The 20766-nt window shown below is 41.0% G+C and overlaps 1 protein-coding gene, 1 long non-coding RNA gene and 1 other non-coding gene across 11 annotated transcripts in view; 1 reads left to right on the top strand and 2 right to left on the bottom strand.

Annotated features, from left to right (window-relative positions):
- LIPC (lipase C, hepatic type) overlaps nucleotides 1–4608 on the bottom strand; it is a 151247-nt gene extending 146639 nt beyond the window's left edge. For 3 of the 4 annotated variants that reach the window (XM_074366199.1, XM_074366200.1, XM_074366201.1), the window contains exon 1: nucleotides 4334–4608. The gene's annotated coding sequence lies outside the window, so the exon portion shown is untranslated. The remainder of the gene's footprint in view (nucleotides 1–4333) is intronic. The other variant, XM_045506298.2, reaches the window with a different exon arrangement.
- Nucleotides 1–20766, top strand: part of LOC123612644 (uncharacterized) — an 80198-nt gene that overhangs the window by 4984 nt on the left and 54448 nt on the right. The gene's annotated exons all lie outside the window — the stretch shown is intronic.
- LOC123612655 (U6 spliceosomal RNA) lies at nucleotides 6152–6255 on the bottom strand. Its single transcript, XR_006719947.1, has one exon. It is a non-coding gene; the product is annotated as a U6 spliceosomal RNA (small nuclear RNA).

The raw sequence follows: 20766 nt of genomic DNA, 5'->3' as shown, positions 1-20766 counted from the left end.
TCTGATTACCGGTAAGGTTGAACATCTTTTTATATGTGCCATTGGTCATTCAGATTTTCTCTGCTGTACAATGCTTGTTCCTATCTTTTGCCCATCTTTCTAGTAGTTCATTAGTGTTTTTCAGTAAAAAAAAGTCTTCTAGTTTGCATTGTCTTTTGACATTGCTTATGACTCTTTTGTTGAACACAATTAAAAATTTTCACATAGTCAGATTCATCAGTCTTTTCCTTCAGAAACATCCTGTAGGGGAGGTATAATTTTACTTTTATCCTGTTAGGAGTTTTTGGCAGGACCTGAGAATTAAACTGACACAAGACAGACTAACAAAAGAAAAGCAAATCAATTTATCTAAGTGTTACATGACAGGCGAGCCCTCACAAGGAAATAAAGACCTAAATAAATGGTGAAACTTAACATGCTTTTATACTGGGTTGAACAAAGAGAGGCCACTGTGGAAAAGTAACTATATTATGCAGAGAGACTAAAGGAAGATAAAAATTATTTTAACAAGGTCTGTTGGTACAGAATTCTCTCTGCTTTGATTCCCCATTGAAAATTGTTTCTTTTCTCCTGATACTGAGAGGGCATATTCCACATGGGAATTTTTATCTGCTGTGTTAGGGAGAAAAGGGGTGATTAGAATGCCCTTCAAGCATCTGCTGTTTTTCGAGTGCCCGTAACTCAAAACAATCCTTATACCAAGGTGGCATATTTTGGGATAGTGTATATGGCCACCCTCCAGTCCTTAGTGTCTTCATTTCTTCAATTTTTCTTTTAAATATCACCCCGCACCCCAAAAGCAATTCTTCTATGAAAGGTGTTCTGTGATTTGTAGCACTCTTTCACATTCCTAGAGTTTACCTTTTTGGGTCACCCTGTGCTCTTGTTATAGCTGTGTTCCGTGAGCTCAATTAAAAATGATTTTTCTGCCTCTGCTCATTGGGCCTGACGTGGTGAGTTGCCTGGTAAAAGTTAGCAGACAGATGATTTGTACAAGCTATCCCTGCCTTTCATGCCCTCAGTAGACAATGCTAATTGACCTGTATTAATTTCTTTATTCATATACCCATTATTCATTTATTCACTTATCTAACAACTATTTTTGGAAAAGCTGCTATGCGCCTGAGTCTGCTCCTAGTTTTTTCAGACCCGTTGTATTGGAATTGGCACGTGTGCATATTCACCATCCTAGGACTGTGTGTTTATGTGTGTGTACGTGTGATACTTTTCACAAATCTGAGGATGAGGATGATGTTTATCTCATAATGAATTGGGATCAGGTCTTGTTTCTCTGTGCTTTGAAACGGACTGTAACATGGAAAAATCTGTTTCTTGAAGTCATAGAAATATTATTCAGTAAATTTGTTTAATCGTATTTCTTTTGGTGGCTAAGGTATTTCTTTAGTAACTTTCTCAATTTCCTTCTCCATCATTTTCATGTCTTTAATATCTGATTTTGCTAATTTTATATTTTATATTGTCCATTTGGCTAAACATTTTGAATTGATTGTCATAAATTGTGCATGGCAGTCACTTATATTTTAAAATCATTTATAGCAATAGTTAAATAAATCACCAGTTTTATTTTTAATTTTGTTGATTTATACCTTTTATTTATTATATTTCCAGGGGTTTTAGTCTATCTTACACTCTTTTCAGAGAATGAGCATTTAAATATATTTATTATTTCTACCAATTTTCTGTTGCCTAGTTTATTTCTGTCCTTCATCTTCATTATTTTATTGTATTATTTTATTGTATTTTCTCTTGTGTTGACATCTTCCTTTTATAAGATTTTAAATCCAATGCTTAGTTCATTTACTTCTAACATAAAAGCACATCTGCACCTTTGCCTCTGAGCCTTGGTTTGTCCACACCCCTGATAGGCGGTATTTTCAGTTTTATAATATTTTAAAAATTATTTTCATGTTCTTAATTTTCACTTGATCCTGTTGTTGAGAATTTTTGTTGCTGTTGTTAGAAGTTGTCACCCATTTATTTGTTGTTATTGTAAATTTTTATTTGTGTATAATTTTAAACTTGCAGAAATATTAAAAGGCTAGTGTAAAAACCTTCTGTACAATCTTTACCCGGATTCACCATTTTTTATATTTTGTTTGTTTCTGTTTCCCCCTGATTGCTGTATCACTCATTTGCTCTCCATATAGAATTTTTTTCTGAACCATTTGAGAATAAGTTACTGATGTACATACATACCTGAATACTTCAATGTATATTTCCTGAGATAGTCATTTTTTTCCTTATAAAAATCAGAAAATTTTAACCATTAAAAAAAAGGAAAATTCTGTATTGATAGATATGATTTTCTAATTCTATTGTCCATATTCAAATTGCCAGTTATCCCAATATTATATTTTATATATACACTATATAGTACAGTTATAGTATATATTATATGTAGTATAAATTATATATAATAAATAGAAATTCATATACTCTATATTTAAATAAATTTATATAGTCTATATTTAAATTTATAATTAATTTCTATTAAAATTTATATTTTATTTATAATATATATTATATGTATTGTGTGTATATATATATAGAGAGAGAGAGAGAGAAAATGAAAGTATTCTAGAATTTACAGTAATGAAGATGACAGTGGCAACAAGTGAAACAGGCTGCATGTTTGCAGCAACTACTACCTACCTATAGGATACTCAGTATATTATGTTTATTTTCTTCTTGTTCTATATTCTGAAGAAGTGTTCATATTTATTTTTATATTCATTATTGTTTTATTGTGCACTCACTATATTTTCAGAGTAGAAAAATAAAGCAAGATAAAAATCACCTAAAATTTCAAAGCATAGAGATAATCATTGTTAGCACTTAAATGCATATTTTCTAGACTTGTGCTTTCAATCAGCAGAAAGTCTGGATTTTTTTCCTGGTTAAACAAAGTATGAGAATATTAAAAATATGATGTCATATTGTGTGATCTGTGGTTTTAGCCTTCAAGTCTTCATATCATATTATTTTACATACTTTATAGGTAATATTCATAACAACTTTTCAAAGTAGAGCACGTTTTTAGATGCAAAGCCCAAGGTTCAGAGAGGTTCAATAAACTGCCTAGGCCACACAGCAGTAAGAGATGAAGTTATAGTCCAAATAATGAACTGTCTGCCTCCAAAGCTATAGATTAGAACACTATTTTGCCCAAGCCTCCTTTCATTGTTTTTACTTATATCATTAACACTTAGTTTTATTGCGTTTTGGTGAGAAAATATATCTGTATAATTTGTATATAGACATATTTATTTATCTTGATTTATTTTTGGAGCCTTATTTGAGAGTCAGTATATATGCACCACTGCCCCATACACTGAAAAAAACATATAGTCTATGTTGTTATTGAGTTCAGTATGTCTACTGGTTCTAACATATTAATTTTATAATATTCATAACCTCCATGTTATTTTTCAGATGTGTATCTATTTTTGTCAGATCTTCAATGTCTTCTAAATGTTTGTCTGTTAATTTTCTTTAATTTGTAAGATTGTCTAAATTTTGTCTTAGTCTGATAGTGAATTAACACCTCCCATTACAATAGTTTTTTATTTATTCTGTTTCTCTTTGCATTTATAATTTTGGTAATCCATGTCTTCACTGTGGGTTTAATATTTTTCACTGTAATCAGGAGCCTCCTAGCATCCTCCTTCCACTTTTTTGGCTTCAAAATCTACTTATAGGACTTTATTTTCTTTTTGTTGTGTGAGTTTCCTTGATAAGACTTTTTTTATTTTTAGCATTCTGCATCTTTTTGTTATGGATACCTATCTTTAAGCAACAAACATGTTGTTGGGTCTTCTAATTTAATCCAGTGTGGGAATTTGGTTTTCAAGAAATGAATGGCCTAGTTATATGGAGTCCACTGGGATGCAGATGATGGTACTGCTGTGAGGTGGGTTCTCAGCTATGAACTGAGGACTTTCTGCTACTTACTTAATGATTCTGTGACGAGGCCCAGGTACCTTAACTGTAAAATCGTGTTAATAAGAGTACCAACTTCACAGAGTTGTTATGAAGAGTAAATGAGGTCAAGAACACTCAGGAATAGAAGTATATTAAAGCATATTAAATTATTATATGTAGAATGTAATTGTACATATATGTACAATTATGTACATAAATGTAATTATCTGCTTTTATAGCCTGGAAATAGCATTCAAAACAAGTTTCTTGGCAACAGCACATAAAGCAAGTTCTTAAGACAAAGATCTATGCCCAAAATGCGAGTAATCAGTTCCATCCTTTTCTCTAACCACGTCTCAGATTTCTCTCTCACATAATGCAAATGACTTACAATAAAATGGCTGAGAGGCAGTGGTCCAACGCCCCTTACATGTTCCCAGGTTTCAGTTCAACTCGTCCGTCTCTGCTTCTGGCTTCACTGTGGAGTTTCACAACTTGACTTAAATTCAGCCCTGTCAGGAATCACTGCCTTGCTTTCCACTTAGTTAAGTAAGTGTTTAGGCTGCACAGATAAGTTGTTTGCGCCCGTAACAGGTATTGGATCGGAGGCTTAGTTGGCCTGGCTCTTCTCATCAGGCCTGGAAAAACTGAAACTAAGAAAAACAAACCGAAGCAATGCTGGGTTTTCTACTTCCTGGATCATGTAACTTGCTCATCCAATGAAAGCCATCTGGTGGGCATCCAGACACAAGGACTGCTCCTCAGCCTGCGGTTCTCCTTCTAGCTGCCTTCCAGCCCCTGCCCAGCTGGGACCTCTGCATCTGTTACAGCTGCTAGGAACTGCAATCTAATTCTCACTCACGCCTGCTCCTAAGGACCAAAGAGGGACAGAGAGGAAAGCTAAGAAAGTCTGAGGTTTAAACTAGACCCCGTTTTTTACTTTCCAAGATGGTCTTGGTATTTCTGGATCCAGGTAACCTTAAATCAGACAATGCTATATTACCAAACCAAGGAATAATTATCCTGGACTATTATAATCTGATAAACTCCAGGATAACATGATTTGTTTTTAGTTGCAGGAGCTTCAAATCTCTCATGGCTTCTGTTCGATCAGTCAGAGGGAGATACGAGTCCATTTCCTACCTAATACAACAGAGCAGTTTTCTTAAATTTCCCTGATAATAATAATCTCATCTCTTGTTAAACATGTTTCCAAGGCCCTCCCCGGAGATTCTGATTCAGTGTGTCTTGGATGGGGCCTCAGATTTGTGTTCTTAATGTGAGAAGAGCTTGGGAAGTATCAGAGTAGACTGAGGGAATAGTCTGTTTTTAGAATCAGCTCTGAGCTGAAATCCTGAGTCTTTCACATACCGGTTATATGGCCTAGCACAAAATGACTTAACCTTCCTTAACCTCACCTTAAAACAAGTGGAGATAAAAACATCTACCTCAGAGGGTTGTTTAGAGTATTAAAAGGACTAAAAACCCTTTATAGCATCCACTTTTCTGGGTGCTGCTAAATCATTTCTACTTGGGTTAATTTGAAGATTATCTGTGAGTTTACTTAGCACGACATAATAATTTTTGGTGTTTTTTTTTTTTAAACTTATCTTTTCCATTTATTCAGCAGATACTTGTAAAGCTTTTACTGTGTGCAAGAAACTGGGGTTCAGAACCCACTAAGCACCTCCCTGATGGTATGGTGTGTAAACACAGCCCACCCTACTCTTTACGAGACTGCCCAAATTTCTTGTGTGAGTGACTTCCCGTGGCAGTCTCCTAATTATTCAGGGGCTTTGTAAATTTAGGATGTCATGGCCTTATCCCTCCATTGTACTAGAAATTCAGTTTTCTTGAAACCAATCATATATATATATATTTTTTTCCATGTAGTTGAGACAATTTTCCCCCAGCTTTACCGAGATATTATTGATATATATAACACATGTAAGTTTAAGGTGTACAATGTGATGATTAGATTTATGTACACATGGTAAAATGATTACCACAATAAGATTAGTTGACATCCCTATTCCTTGACATAATTACATTTTTTGTGTGTGTCTGGTGATAACATTTGAGATCTACTTTCTTAAAAACTATCAAGTATATAACACAGTATTGTTAATTATAGTCACCACGCTGTGCATTAGGTCAACAGACCTCATTCATTCTTTCACTGGGACTTTGTACCCTTTGACCAACATCTAAAAATATGGGATGTTTCATGAATTTGCGTATCATTCTTGAGCAGGTGCCAGGCTAATCTTCTCTGTATCATTCCAGTTTTAGTAATACAGGCTGCCAAACCAAGCACCATGTACATATACTTTTTTCTTCAACAGAAAATATATGCTTAAATTATTCCATTTGACTTTTACACAGTATGTGTTCTAGGTGCTTTGCATTATGCAGTTTTCCCTTGCTGGCCAGAAGAGCATTTTTCCTTTTTTCCTCCCGTGCTAATAGCAAAAAAATCAAGTGGATTTCTGAGGGATATGCTTTTACTTTCTTTATATTTAGTCCTGCTTCAGAAAAATTTAAGACACCTTAAAAAGATACAAATAATGCAAGATGTTAAAAAGAAGATGTAGGTAGGGGAGGTAAGGATGGGAAGAATAAGGTGAATTAGTGATTAAGGTTATACATCAAATACATGTTGTACTGTCCTTTTCACTTCCCAGTCATGGGCTAGGTATTTGCCCTGAGCTCTCAAGCAGTCACTGTAAACTCTCTGCAGATAAAAGATGAAGGGGATGATCCTCACGCCAATTACTAGGATGATCGTCTTGGTAAGCCTTGCACACTGTTTTAACTTTCCCACTAGCCCAAGACTTTGTGTCCTAATCAACATTAGGGTCATGAAGGACCTACAGAAGGGTCATGAAGTTCCACAGAAAGCTATGTGCTCTCCAGTATTCCAGCCAAATACCAAATGGACCGGGGAATAAGGAAGCCTCCTGCTGAGTTGATGACAGCGAGGAGGACGAGCTGGGCTGAGGACCAGCCAGTCCCCTGGTCCAGAAGCCATAACCATGGCAACAGCAGTGATGGCAGCGCTACTTCTGCCAGCAGTGACGCCCTTAAGAAGCACCAGGAAAGAGAGGAGCCTGTCATCCTTTTGGGCTAGGCTCTGGGTGGGTGAAGTTTGTATACTCTTTATGCAGAATCACTGGGGAAAAAATAAACAGCCTCTTTTCACGTTAACCTTGCAAACCCAAATCTACAAAGTAAAGGCAAAATGTCCAGACACACAGCCCGGCTGAGGCCAGGTATGAGTTTCTTGTATAGGAAGCCTGTAGCCTGCCTCAGATTGGCCTTTTTTCCTCTTTACTTTCTAGTAACAGTGCCGCTCAGGACTTTCAACAAGAAAAGCCCAGAGGAGGATAGTTGCTTTTGAAGCCACCCCTCTTGTCTGCCTCATTCATTTCAAACAGAGGTTCTTCTCAAAGAGATGAAGGCCTGTGTACAAACAACAATGCCCACTGCATTCTCTTGCCATCAGCTGTGATGTGGTGGCTTTTGATTCTGCACAGAAGCTGCCTTGTTTCAGAAACTGATTGATGGTTCTTCTGAATGAAGGAGGCAGCAAGAACAAACGGGCAGGGCTCCTGGTAAGGCAAGGGCTTCTAGAGATGGGCTTGAAAGCGCTTGAAATAAAAGGTAAACACAAGCCTCCATGAAAGTAGAGCTTTCCGAAAGGCACTGAGCTGTTCCTGGTTGACAATTTGCAGGTCTTAAGGATTTTCCCGTGTTTGTGCAAACACACATAAGCTCCTTGGAGACATCTGAGTTGGGACTTCAGATTTTTTTGGTGGAGGGAAAAATAGAATTAAATCCAAATAGAAGTTGTAAAACAGAGTAAACTAATTGAAATAAAAAAAAATAGGCGACCTGCATCAGATGTAAGGCAGTGAAACAGAAAGCGATGCATCGAAAGAACTGTTAATAAGGCATCTCTGCAGAGGAGAGGGCATGTGATTTCTCTTTAGAAAGAGTGGAAAGGCCTGCAAAGGCTCGTTACTGACACCGTGGGCAGTGTTAGGACCTACTCTGTGTGAGCTTTGAGGGACAGGCTTCCTCCTTCCATAAACCTTTGTCTTTACCTCTAACAGATAGATACAAACTGGTTAAAAGTAGACATGAGAAATCTAGCCACATTAAATACTTTTATTGTTAAGAAACTCTGTCAAACTCCCTGTTGGTCAGCATTCTTCATGAGTCGGTGTCAGGGGCACAGTGCTGGCTAAGGAGCAGGTGGGGGTGGTGAAGGGGTGGTGAGGGTTGGGGGGAGTGGGGGAGGTTAAATGGAGCAGGAATCCTTGTCCTGGCCAGTGGTTCTTACACACCATGTTCTCATTAAAAAAAAAAAAAAAAATCCCCTAGCTAGAAGTTATTCCACTGTATAACTAAATCAGGGTTAGCATCTGTTTCACAGAAAAAATTTAATCAAACCAGCCAGTCCTGTTTGCTCACCCAGCAGCCATTCTGTCCTTCAGTTTTTTGCTCTCAGAGTCCCAGTTTTGATTGGGAGTCCTCCTGCCCTTATGGTGATTCAGGGAAGGGTGACCCTATCCTAAACTCCAAGAATAAATCCTGATTTTGTTTCTTTAATGGTGACTAAAGTAGGCAGAATTTTGGGATGGCTCTCATGCTCTTCACCCTCTGGTGTTACTCCTGTGGTCATGGTAAAAGGCAGAGTATCTGGGTGGGCTCAATCTACTGCAGGAGCCCTTTGAAAGCACAGAATTTTCTTCAGCTGCTGGTAGAAGGAAAAGTTGGAGAGACTGGAAGTACGAGAAGGATTCAGTGCACTGTTGCTGGTGTTGAGGATGGAGGGGGCCAGGTGTGAGGATGGAGAGCCACCTTTGGAGTTAAGAGTGATCCCTTGCCGCCAGCTGACAAGGCCATGGAGACAGTTCTACAGCCGCAAGGAACTGAATTATGCCAACAATCTGAATGCATTAGAAGCAAATTCTTCCCCAGAACTCCAGATGAGAGCTCAGCCCAGGCAACACCTTGATTTTAGCCTTGTAAGTCCCTAAGCAGAGAACTCACTCAAGACTTCCCAGACTTCTGACCTATAGAGCTGTTAAAAAATGAATAGGTATTGTCTTAAGCTGCTAAGCCCATGATTATTTATAATGCAGCAATAGAAAACTAATAAAGCAACCTATAGGTAGTGTTAAGAAATTCATATTTCTGCTCGGGAGGAATTAGTTTTCAGCTCTGACCCTGACCAGGAATCAGCAAGTGACCTGTGGCAGAGACTGGTGATTAGCTATGCAATTAGCCACTCCCAACTTTTTTAGCCACTCCCCCTATGAAAGTCACAAATACCAGAATCTTGCTTTCCCCCTACTCCCATTGCTGGGTGGTCATGTGACCTGGATCTGCCTTTGGATAACAGTCCTGTGAGAACATGAGAATAGAGCTGTGGCAGCCATTTTGTAACCATGAGGTGAGAAGACTAAAGATGGTTAAGTGGACACTAAGAAAGATCTTGGTTCTTTCAATTTAATTTTATTTTTCTTTTGTGACTATTTTGAGCCAACTCTGGAATTCCTTGCTTTCATATCTCTTGTTATATAAGACAATTCTCTTTATTGATTAAGTCACTCTTAGTTAAGTTTTCTGTTGCTTGAAGCTGAGCATGTCCTAACATACTCTTCCTACCTTAAAAAGTATGGTAGGCAGACTGCAGAGACATCTGAGGTAGAGTGAGTGTGGAAGTTGAAGACCAGGCTTTTGGCGTAGTAGAAAGGGGTTCATAGGTGTCCAGGGGCATAAAGGGCAATTTTCCTTTCCTTTCCTTATTCCCTGAGGTTTTTTCCCAATGCAGAAAACTTTATGTGGCACTAGTCTTACAGAGTTGGACCATTCTCTAATCTTGATGAACCTCAGTTTACTCGTCTTCAAAATGAGGATAACAACACCTACGTCACTGAGTTTTATGAGGATCAGATTTGATTGTGTATGTGAACTTGCTTTGGAAACTTTACAGGGAAAGTCTGGTATGATGTTAAAGCCCCGCTTGGTGCCTGGCACATATTAAGAGTGCTCAGTAAATATTTGTTGGGTGGATGTACTGTGTCTGTTTATTCACACCAGGTTATTTGCATTGCTCTGTGAATTTGGAGGTCAGACTGCTGTCTAACTAATTGCTTCACGTAGCATCTATTCTAGACAAAACTTACAGGAGGGTTTTATTAAATGTTTTCTTCTTGGCAGTGATGTATTAGGTACTGCAGCCTGGATGGAGAATCCAGCTTTTGTTCTCTATGTATTTTCCACTAAATATGCTGTGATGAAGTGTCTGGTATGATCAGGGACACTGTCAGTTATTCCTCTCCCACCCCGACTTTCTCTGTGATTCAGGGTGTGAAGACATCTGCTGGCTTTAACCTATCACTGTTGTGTGAGATGCTTTGGCTCCAATCAACAGGGCTGTGTCCAAGGCAGGCTGGCCCCCTGTGAACTCCCAGGCTGCTGAATCAATCATCCGCCAGGTGACAGGTGGTGCCTTTAAGACATTGTGGAGCAAAAGGAGACAGTCACACCTGGCCCTTTAAAAGCTTTCCTATGCCAGACAAACCAGGAAATGATCTGTTTCCTTCAGGCTTGCCCCCTGTAGCATCATCCACTTTCCCAGGTCCTCATAGATAGTTCACATTTCTTGCATCCACTTGTGGATCTCACTGACCCTGGCCTTGCCTTGTTACTGTGCTCCGTGCTACACTGGACATGAAACACGCAGAAGCACTATTGAGGGCAGACAGGCTGGCATCTGAGAAAAACCTATTTCAGATTGGTCCCCAAAAGGAATTGTGTTAGAGTAAGGCAGGAGAGAAGATCCGGTGCTCGGGAGCTAACAAGCATCAGATCAGAGAGGTTGGAGACACCAAGGTGTGAAAGACTTAATGAGTAACAGAGAAGTTGAACAAAACACTTAGGTACCAAGATGTAGATGGTGTAGCACTGATGAAATAGGATGGGAGGCGGTGTTGGGGTTAGTGACCAGATTATGCAGCCGAGATGAGGAGAGGCAAAGAAGAACACGTTGATCCTGAGGAGCAAAACCATGGGCTGGAAGCAGTGGGGTTGAGAAGAAAGAATGGGCACCAGAGTCAGAGGATGACCGTTCTGTCTCTTACTCTTCCTGGGACCCAGGAACCCCTTGTCCCTCGTCTCCTCATCTGTCAAGGGAGAGCCCGGCACTTCTGGCCTCACAGGGTTATTGTGCATTGCTGATTATCTAAAGTGAACATAGTGTAGACAATACTATAGAAACGTGGTGTACGTCGCGTTCTCCTTGGCATCTTCAGTTTATTTCTGGGCGTTTGACGTAAAGCACGGGCCAGGTGTTTCTTAGGTTCTTCATTGTCACTTCTAAAGCTGCCTCCTCTCCTCCCCTGAGGCCATGATGAGAGTGATGGGCATGACCTTGTGGGGGACAATCCTTAGACAACAGGAGTGATGGTGACAGCTCCTTAGAGGAGGGGGCACAAGGCATCCCCCACCCCAACGGGTGCTCAGAAATTTAGTTGTGAAAAGTACTCAGCTTCTGAAGAGCTGGATTAAAGACAGATTGTCTTAATTTACAGTCACAGGTCATTGTTGAGGCGGGGGATGAGCAGTGAGGAAAATTGGCTTGAAAATAGGTCAGCATCTCCTGCATTCTCAGAGTTGGGAGGAACCCTGGAAGGTGCCTAGTGAGTGGGCACTTGGGAGTCTGATGGAACCTGCTGGTTCAGGGGCTTCTGCTGGACGCCTGTGTTCTCCTTGCCGGCCCTCTGAGACGTGCTGCACATACACCCTTTGCCACGTGGCCGTCTGTCAAATGTTTGTCTCTCTCCCTCTTTAAAAGTGACATTTCTGAATCTCTTGAGTCACTCTCTTTTAGACATATTCAAGTTTCTGGGATTTAATTTTTAAATCGTTTTGAGATAACCATAGATTCATGGGCAATTGTGAGAAGTAACACAGGGATCTCATGTGCCCTTTACCCAGTCTCCCCTGGTGCCCTGCAGCTGGTAGGTACTTGTTGAACAAGTGAACTGACTTCCACACACATGAAATTGCCTCATTTGGGCAGCGCTGTGCTGGGTACTGTAGGGTAACGAGGAGGAACCATGCTCCTCACAGGAGATGTCCCTGCCCCATGTCACTTACAGTGCCCGCCTCTGGGCGTGCCCTGGTTCACCAGCTCTTCTTTCGGGCCTTCCTCTCTGCGGTGCCCAGGCCCCGTGTGCGTCAGCCCCAGTGGGACGGGTTGGAACTTCTCCGTCACAAGCCTGTTCCAGAGGGGAGCCAGAGTGCATGAGCCACCCCGACCCCCATCCCCTACCCAGACACGCATGCCGTTTCCTAAAGGAAAGCCATTTTTGTGACTGTCAGAGTTGGACTAGAACTGTCAAAGTATTCAAAACCACCTTTAGTCACAGTTCTATTCATCCAGTGCTGTTGTAAAAATATCATTTACCTTTTGATCAAAATTGAAAATAACAACAAAGGGAACCTGAGAACTAGGTGAGGCTGGGCGAGAGTCAGCACTGGCCCAGAGATGGAAGCAAAGTATTTCAATACTGTGGACATGTGGGCACGCTTCCTGCCCCCACCCCAGCCCCATGCCCCTCCTCGTCCCTGCTGCACAGAATGCAGGAGGGTTTCTCCCATGGCCGCTGTGCACAGTCCCACGTGAGCCCGGATGGCTGCCTTTATGATGGCTCTGTGATGCCTCATTACCCATATTCTGTACTAGTATGTGCATCCCATGTTAAATTAATGGTGTTGACTGTGCTGGGGCACTGGATTGGCTAGTTGCTCTCTTTCTGAGCAGTTACTCAAGCTTGCCATCTGGCGAACCCAATAACCAGGTGGTGACCCTAAATAACCTCACTTTGACAGGGTAGAGGGACCCCAGTTGGTTCTGCTCTTGCCATCTGCAGCCTCCTTCTTTTGGATCGAGATGTCCAGAGAACCAGTCACGCTATTTCTTAATGGAGTAGCTATTTGTTATCAGAAACCCTCCCACTTCACTTGTGCGGAACTTGGCTCTCCCGCATCTTCACCAGTTTAGAATACTTGCAGGAACCAGGAGTCATGCCAGAAAAAGGCTTTGTGCAGCTGAGATGGCAAGGAAGCCCGGGGACTAACGTTCATAGGCCTCCCTCATGAGAAAGCTTCCTTGAGCCGTCACTCCTTTTTTTTTTTTAATTGAAGTGTAGTTGGTTTACAATGTTGTGTTAGTTTCTGGTGTACAGCATAGTGATTCATTTATACATTTATATATTCTTTTTCAGATTCTTTTTCCTTGTAAGCTATTGCAAGGTATTGAATATAGTTCCCTGTGCTATACAGTAGGTCCTTGTTGTTAATCTATTTTATGTATATAGTAGTTAATATCTGCAAACCCTGAACTCCCAGTTTATCCCTCCACCTCTCTTTCCCCCTCTAGTAACCTTAAGTTTGTTTTCTATGTTTGTGAGTCTGTTTCTGTTTTGTAAATAATTTCACTTAACTCATTTTTTTTAGATTCCACATATAAGTGACATCATATGGTATTTTTCTTTCTCTTTCTGACTGACTTCACTTAGTATGATAATCTCCAGGTCCCTCCATGTTGCTTCAAATAGCATTATTTCATTCTTTTTTATGGCTGAGTAGTATTCCATTACATATATGTCTGTCTGTCTGTCTGTCTATCTGTCTATCTATCTATATGTATATGTGTGTGTATACACACACCCCCATCTTTATCCAGTCATCTGTCTATGGACATTTAGGTTGCTTCCATGTCTTGGCTATTGTAAATAGTGCTGCTGTGAACATTGGGGTGCATGTATCTTTTCGAATTAGAGTTCCCTCTGGGTATGTGCCCAGGAGTGGGATTGCTGATCATAGGCTGAGTCTATTTTCAGTTTTTAAAGGAATCTCCATACTATTTCCTGTAATGGCTACGTCAAACTGCATTCCCATCAACAATGTAGGAGGGTTTCCTTATCTCCACACCGTCTCCAGCATTTATTGTTTGTGGACTTTTTAATGGTCGTCATTCTGACTGGTGTGAGGTGAGACCTCTTTGTAGTTTTGATTTGCATTCTTCTGATAATTAGCAATATTGAGCACTTTTTTCATGTGCCTTTTGGCCATTTGTATGTCTTCAGTGGAGAAATATTTGTTTAGGTCTTCTGCCCATTTTTGATTTGGTTGTTTATTTTTTTGTTAGTGAAGTGTATGAGCTGTTTGTGTATTCTGAAAATTAAGCCCTTGCCATTTGCATTGTTTACAAATATTTTCTCCCATTCTATGGGTTGTCTTTTCCTTTTGTTTATAACTTACTTTGCTGTGCAAAAGCTCATAAGTTTAATTAAGAGTCTTCGTTCTTATTTATACTCAGTGATACCATGGAGTTCATCTGATTTCCAAGCTTTCAGTATATTGGAAGCTGCAGAGCAGAGGGCAGGGGAGGGTGTGTAACAGACACATACTTTGACAAATAGTGAGGAATTTCTGAAGGTACTAAAAGTTTTAAAAGCAGATCCAAGAACTTAAAACATAGCAAACCAGGGTTCTTTGGTGAGGGTCAAGGTGTGCCACAGCTCTAGTATATTACCTGAGAACACCACCGCACAGTACAGCAGTAGAGTCTAGAATAATAAACCTGTGTCACCAGCACTGCTCATTATAGACACTATTTTGGGGGCAGGGGCCCATGTCATACACTGTAGAGATGTCCTCTCTAAGTGCTTGATGTAAGAAGGTTGGACACACAGGGAATTACATACTCAGCTCTTTGAGAAGAATAAAGTATCCATGAGTAAAGTGAATTGAAATATTACATAAGGTTTTTTAAAAGACCAATATTTTCATTATCACAAAATAAGGTAGTTCCCCTAAGAAAATTTAGGAAAATACATGAGCCAAAGAGAAGGGAATAAAATATTGCTATAACCCTTCCAAGATACAACCAGTGTTATTTTGTGTGCTCTCGTGTTCTCTCTTCACATCTATTTATGTGTTTATATCCATTCACCCTGTCATCTGCCTGCCTGTCTGTAACTAGTTGGAGTTAATACATAGGAAATTGAATCACACGACTCTGTAACTTGTATTTACCCATCTCCGCCGCCGCCCTCACCACGACTTAAATGCACAGGTAAGAAGCTTTTCATGTTAGTGAGTGAACGTCTTCAGCATCACTTCAATGGCTGCATTGTATTCCATGCTATGATAGCCATCCAAGGGGTTATGGTAATTCGTGATTATTTATAAAATCATATATTGCACAGCAATATCTGGGAAATTAGAAAAAAAAAAAAAGCTGTGATGATCATGAGCAAGTAGGGCACAGAGACTTCCTTGCTGACCACCACCAGCCACTGCCACTGCTGCGGCAGCAGAATTGAGAGCATCAAAGCTGACCCTTTTTGTCTGCATGAGCCATGCTGGCTGCCTGCCAGTTGTCAGATACTTAGAACCCTGAGTCTGTTAGGATGCTTTTGGTGGCAACAGAAAACTCAAAGTAGCTGAGTGATAAGAATTATTATTTCACATTGTACAAATCCTGTAGATAAGGCTGGTCCAGGGCTTGTTAATGCAGTGACTCAAAGGCATCACCAAAGATTAGTGTTTTTCCCCATCTTTTTTTCCGTCCTCAGAGGGTCCCAAAATTGTGGCAGCTATTCCAGGCACCATATGAAGACACAATATGCAGAGGCAGACAGTCTCTTCCTTGTGTATCTTTTAAAAAATTAGTTTTAATTGTGATAAAATACACACGACATAAAATGTACCATCTTGACTGTTTTCAGGTGTGCAGTTAAGTAGTGTTAAGTTCGTTCACATCCCCTTGTAACCATCCTTCTAGTCTCTTACCCTATGAATGACTACTCTATGCGTTTGTATAAGGGGAGTTGTACAGTATATGTCTTCTTGTGACTGGCTGATTTCACTTACTGTAATGCCCTCAAGATTCATCCGTGTTGTAGCACGAGTCAGAATTTCCTTCCTTTTTCAGACTGAATAATATTCCCTTGTATGTATATACCGCATTTTGTTTATCCACTCATCAGTTTATCTGTTCACCAGCTGAGTGGACACTTGGGCTGCTTCCACCTTTTAGCCGTTGTGAATAATACTGCTGTGAACATAGGTGTACAAAAACCTCTTCAAGACTCTGCTTGCAGTTCTTTTGGGTATGTACCCAGAAGTGGAATTACTGGATCATACGGTAATTCTACTTTTTTTTTTTTTTTTGAAGAACTGCCAAACTGTTTTCCATGGTGATTGTACCATTTTACATTCCAACCAACAGTGCAAAATTGTTTCAGTTTTTCTCTGCATTCCTCACCCCTCCCTTTTTGTTGGGATAGTAGCCATCCTAATGGGGATGAGATAGTCCTTGTGTTTCTTTTTAAGACTGAGGCAACATTTGCTCTCACTTTTCCTGTCTCACTGGTTAGAACTAGGTTCACACGCCTATTTTAAACCAGTCACTGGTAAGAAAAATGGAACCGTGATTCATTTTCATAGACCAAGCAGCACATTCCGTGGGGCTGGGAGCAGGTGCGCCCCCTCTGAAGCACGGCTGCACTGAGTACGTAGACTGCAGGTTCTGTGAGGAAGGAGGAAGCCGGCATGAGTGAAGGTCACCTCTGACTTCCCTTGACTTCATCCCAGTTTAGGGGAGCCCCTGTGATCCCATGCATGTAAATGTTGCCCCAGCTTAATAAAAAGAGTGCTTCAAAATAAGATCAATTTGAATACCCTGAGAAAGGGTTTTTCATGTAAATATAAAACACATACAACAAAAATGCCCTCACACAGAATTGCCTCCTTACATGATGAAGTAAAAGAAAAGAAGTGTTGGCCACTCACAAAGGAAACCTTAACCCTCTCATCATCTTTCCTCCCAAGGTAGTCTCCTCTACCCCCTCCACCTCCTGGACTTCAAACAGGATTGAAATGACATGGTACCAAATGCCAACTGCTTGCTCCTTAAGTTTTCAACGCTAATGTGCGTACACATGCCTGGAGCTACTAAAATACTGATCCCTGTTCACTCGATCTGAGGTGGGGCCTGGGAGTTTGCATTTTTAATCAGTTTCCAGGTGGTGCTGATGCAGCTGGAGGTGATGAGACCCCCACTGAATAGCGGGGACAGTGCACCTCAGAATCCACCAGAGTGTGTGATTTGGTAGGTCAGTGCCGAAGTCCAAGAATTTGCATTTCTAACCAGTTCGTCCTAAGCGGCGCTGATGCTGCCGGTCCAGGGGGCACGCTGCTTTCCCCTGACCTGGAGGATAGTCACTGGGGCTGGTGACCAGTTCTGCACCTACAGGCCAGCTTGGTCCTGTGGAAGCTCAGCAAGTTGCTCAACCTCTGAATCTCAGTTTCTTTCATCTGTAAATCAGGGTTGAGAACACCTACTTGAGAAGACTTTTGCGAGGTACTGCGCATGCGCTGTATAATGTCTGTGGTCATTACTTGCCCTTCCTTTCAACTAAGTAGGATTGGAACGTGCACATTTTCTGCTTTTCAGAAAATCTTTTGGGAAGCAAGTTATTCTCCCCAGGCGTGTTCAGAGAAGCTCTCTTCTTTCACTGGTGCCCTGGAACGCAAAACTGCCCTAGATCTACTTTTTTCCACCATGCTATTGATTCCTCATTAAGCGTGGGGATGCTGGGCACTGCCAGCCTTTAACCTGGAAGCCCAGGACGTCCTTATAAATAAAGAATGCAGCAAAACCTAATGAGAGCTGCAGCATCTCAGGCTGCGGCAGCAAGACTTGTCTCCCTCGGCTTCCCAGGAGGGCCCGCTCTCTGAAAGCTCGGTCCGTTCTGGCTAGCACGGTCAGAAAGAGCGGCTCCCAGCATCCCAGGCAGCACTCAGTGTGAGTGCTTTCATCATATGCAAGGCTGAAGAAAGGCAGCAAGCAAGCAGACCCCTGCAGACAGGCTTTTTACCTGCCTGTGCCTTCAGGCTGGGGACGGCTCAGAGGCTGGAGGATGTTTCAGGCAGAGCAGCCAGCAAAGACTGGCAACAAGAGGTAGTAAGGTGGTGGGTGCTACCAGCTGAGGCCCCGTGTGGCCAGAATGCGAGTGCGCTATCAGGTGGGGTCCCTGACAGGGCCAGGTTACCCAGGGACTTGTGTGGCTTGCTGGGACGTTCCTACAGATGAACTGAGGGAGGGAGGCTATGTTAGGGCAATCTTGACTACAGGTAATAGAAACCAACATGCCTTAGTTAAGGATTCAGGCTGTTTCACAGAGCCCGAGGGCAGGTTGCAGCATCCTTTAGGAAGGCGCTGAAGCAAAGAGGCAACCAGGCTCATTCTCTCCTCACTGATGTCTCATCCCCAGTATGAGCTTCCTCTGCTTCTACAATCCACATGGGTGATCAAAAATGTTTACTCCATAGCACTCAAGCTGACATGCTGACAGGTTTTGGATTTAACCATCTCAAGAGATACTGACTTTTTCTTAGTCCCAATTTCAGATGTCTGGCAAAGAGGCTCTGATTGGCCATCATGGGTCAGGTGCTCAGCACTTGTCCAGTTAAATGCTGCCATGATGGGGAGCAGAGACACATTGCCCAAAACAGCTGTTGGGGCCCTTGGTTGTGAATCGCGGGTGGGCAGTGAAGGGTTTCTTTATGAACCAGGTAGACTCTCTAAATGGACTACCTCAGAGGAAGGGCAGAGCAAACTCTAAGGTCCCTTCCCCTCTGAGGTGCTCTGACTGGACTTCTGTGTGCAGTACCTTTTCTTTCCCAGTTGGCAGTGGAGGGAAAGGCAAACACAGGATCTATGTTTCTAGGTTGGAGCTGAGAAGATGGGGGTCTGCCTCCTGGGGCACAGGTGTGTGACAGTGTTGGGCTCTGCAGAGTGACGCAGTCCTTATGGAGCAGATCAACCTGCTTACCCTCTCTTTGGAAGCTGAGAGTATAAATGGCAGCAAACTACCAAACAGTTCTTCCACAGAACGTGAAGATATGCTTTCCTAAAAGCGTGGTTTTTAAATATCAAACAGCAAATTAACAAAAGTCAAAATATAAGAAACGTCACCCACTCATGATCTCACTCAGTTCTCTTTGTTCCCTCTTTCCTCCTAGCTTCTGTACACATACACACAGAATCTTGCGTAGCTTTAGAGAGTGTAAACACCACTTTGCATTTCATATTATGTAATGTGTAGTTTCCATGCTGCCTTGTCATCTTCTTAACTATCTTTGTCAGTATGCCATCCCTCAAATTAAGTATGTTATACTTTGCTTAGCACATAATTAAGGTCTGATTTAAAATTTGAGACTGTGAAGCTGAAAGGAGTCTTAGGAAATCACTGAGGCCAAAAAAAAAAAAAAAAATCCTGGAGAGGAGAGTGAGTTCCCCAAGGTCACAGAGCTGGTTAATTCCAGACTCGAGGCTAGGTTTCATTCATTTTTCCAAACGTGTGCTTATAATTACCCACTTGCTATCAGGCAGCAATACATGAGTTTCATCTTATTTTAGATCCCTTTTCGCCACCTTGCATGACCTAATTAACATGTGTTAGAAAGGAGCCATTTCTTATTTTTCTTAACAGGGAAAGGAGTGCTTTTTCAACTCACTGTCAGGAGAATAGAGACTGTGGAGCTGAAATGAGTAACAGCAATTTTAAATTGGACTGGTTTCGTGACTGGTAGATAAGTCAGCATGCAAAGACATTTATGTTTCCCAGGTTTGGCTTGCTTTCTCAACGCCCTTTGCAAACTCCACAGGGATTTTAAGCTTTAAGTCTGGTTATAAGCTTATGCAAGCTGTTAGTCACCTTTTTAGATGAAAAGCACCACAGGATTATGCTTGAAAATGTTCCGTGCTTCACTACAGATTCCTTTGGAGTAATTCAGCTATAGTATGATTTTGAGGGAGAACTGATTGAACAGATACATTTCAAAACACATTTGCATTTGAAAATGAGAGTTTATCAGCTAAAAGAACTATTCTTGAAAGGTAACACATGCAGGGCAAATTTAGAACAAGCAGAACAATTTAGACATGATAGCTATGAATTGCCCAAAAGCTTAAAATACTGGGGGCGCTTGATCACGCAGAATCCTGGGCATGGATTGAGTCATGAATATCTGGTGCTGTACTTTGAAAAAGACATTGGAACAGAAAATCTTGTCACTGCTGTATCTCCACAGATCATTCCAAAACATTCTAGGCATGCATCAACATAATTGTAAACACACATTTGATCAGATACAAAGCAGTGGAGAAGCCTAAGCTTTTGGTACAGAGAAGCCGGTGGGCTCTGGAGTCAGACTACTTGGGTTGACATCTTGGTTCTTCCACTTACCCATATGTCATCTTGGCTGGGTCTCAGTTTGCGCATCTGCAAAATGGGGAGAATATTGTATAATTTATAGAATTGTTGTGTTGAACTGATTGTGTTAAATCATGTGACATCACACCTTTCAAACTTGAGTGTGAACATAAATCACCTGGAATCATGTTAAGATGTAGTAGGGACAGAAGAACACAAATATTGTATGATCTCATTTATATGTGTAGTCTGGAAAAGCCGAACTCATAGAAGCAGAGAGTAGACAGTGGTTGTCAGGTGCTGGAGAGTGGGGGAGATGGGGAGATGTTGGGCAAATGGTACAAACTTGCATTTATAAGAGGAATAATTACGGGAAGCTAGTATATAACATAGTGACTATACTTAAAAATTCTCTACTGTATACTTGAAAATTGCTAAGAGAGTAAATCTTAAATATTCTCATTACAATAACAACAACAAAATGGTAATTATGGGAGGTGAAGTGTGTGTTAACTAA

The sequence above is a fragment of the Camelus bactrianus genome, chromosome 6 (genome assembly GCF_048773025.1).
Source record: "Camelus bactrianus isolate YW-2024 breed Bactrian camel chromosome 6, ASM4877302v1, whole genome shotgun sequence".
Lineage (NCBI taxonomy): Eukaryota > Metazoa > Chordata > Mammalia > Artiodactyla > Camelidae > Camelus > Camelus bactrianus.
The sequence above is the reverse complement of the archived record's forward strand: the minus strand, read 5'-3'. Positions and strand labels throughout refer to the sequence as shown.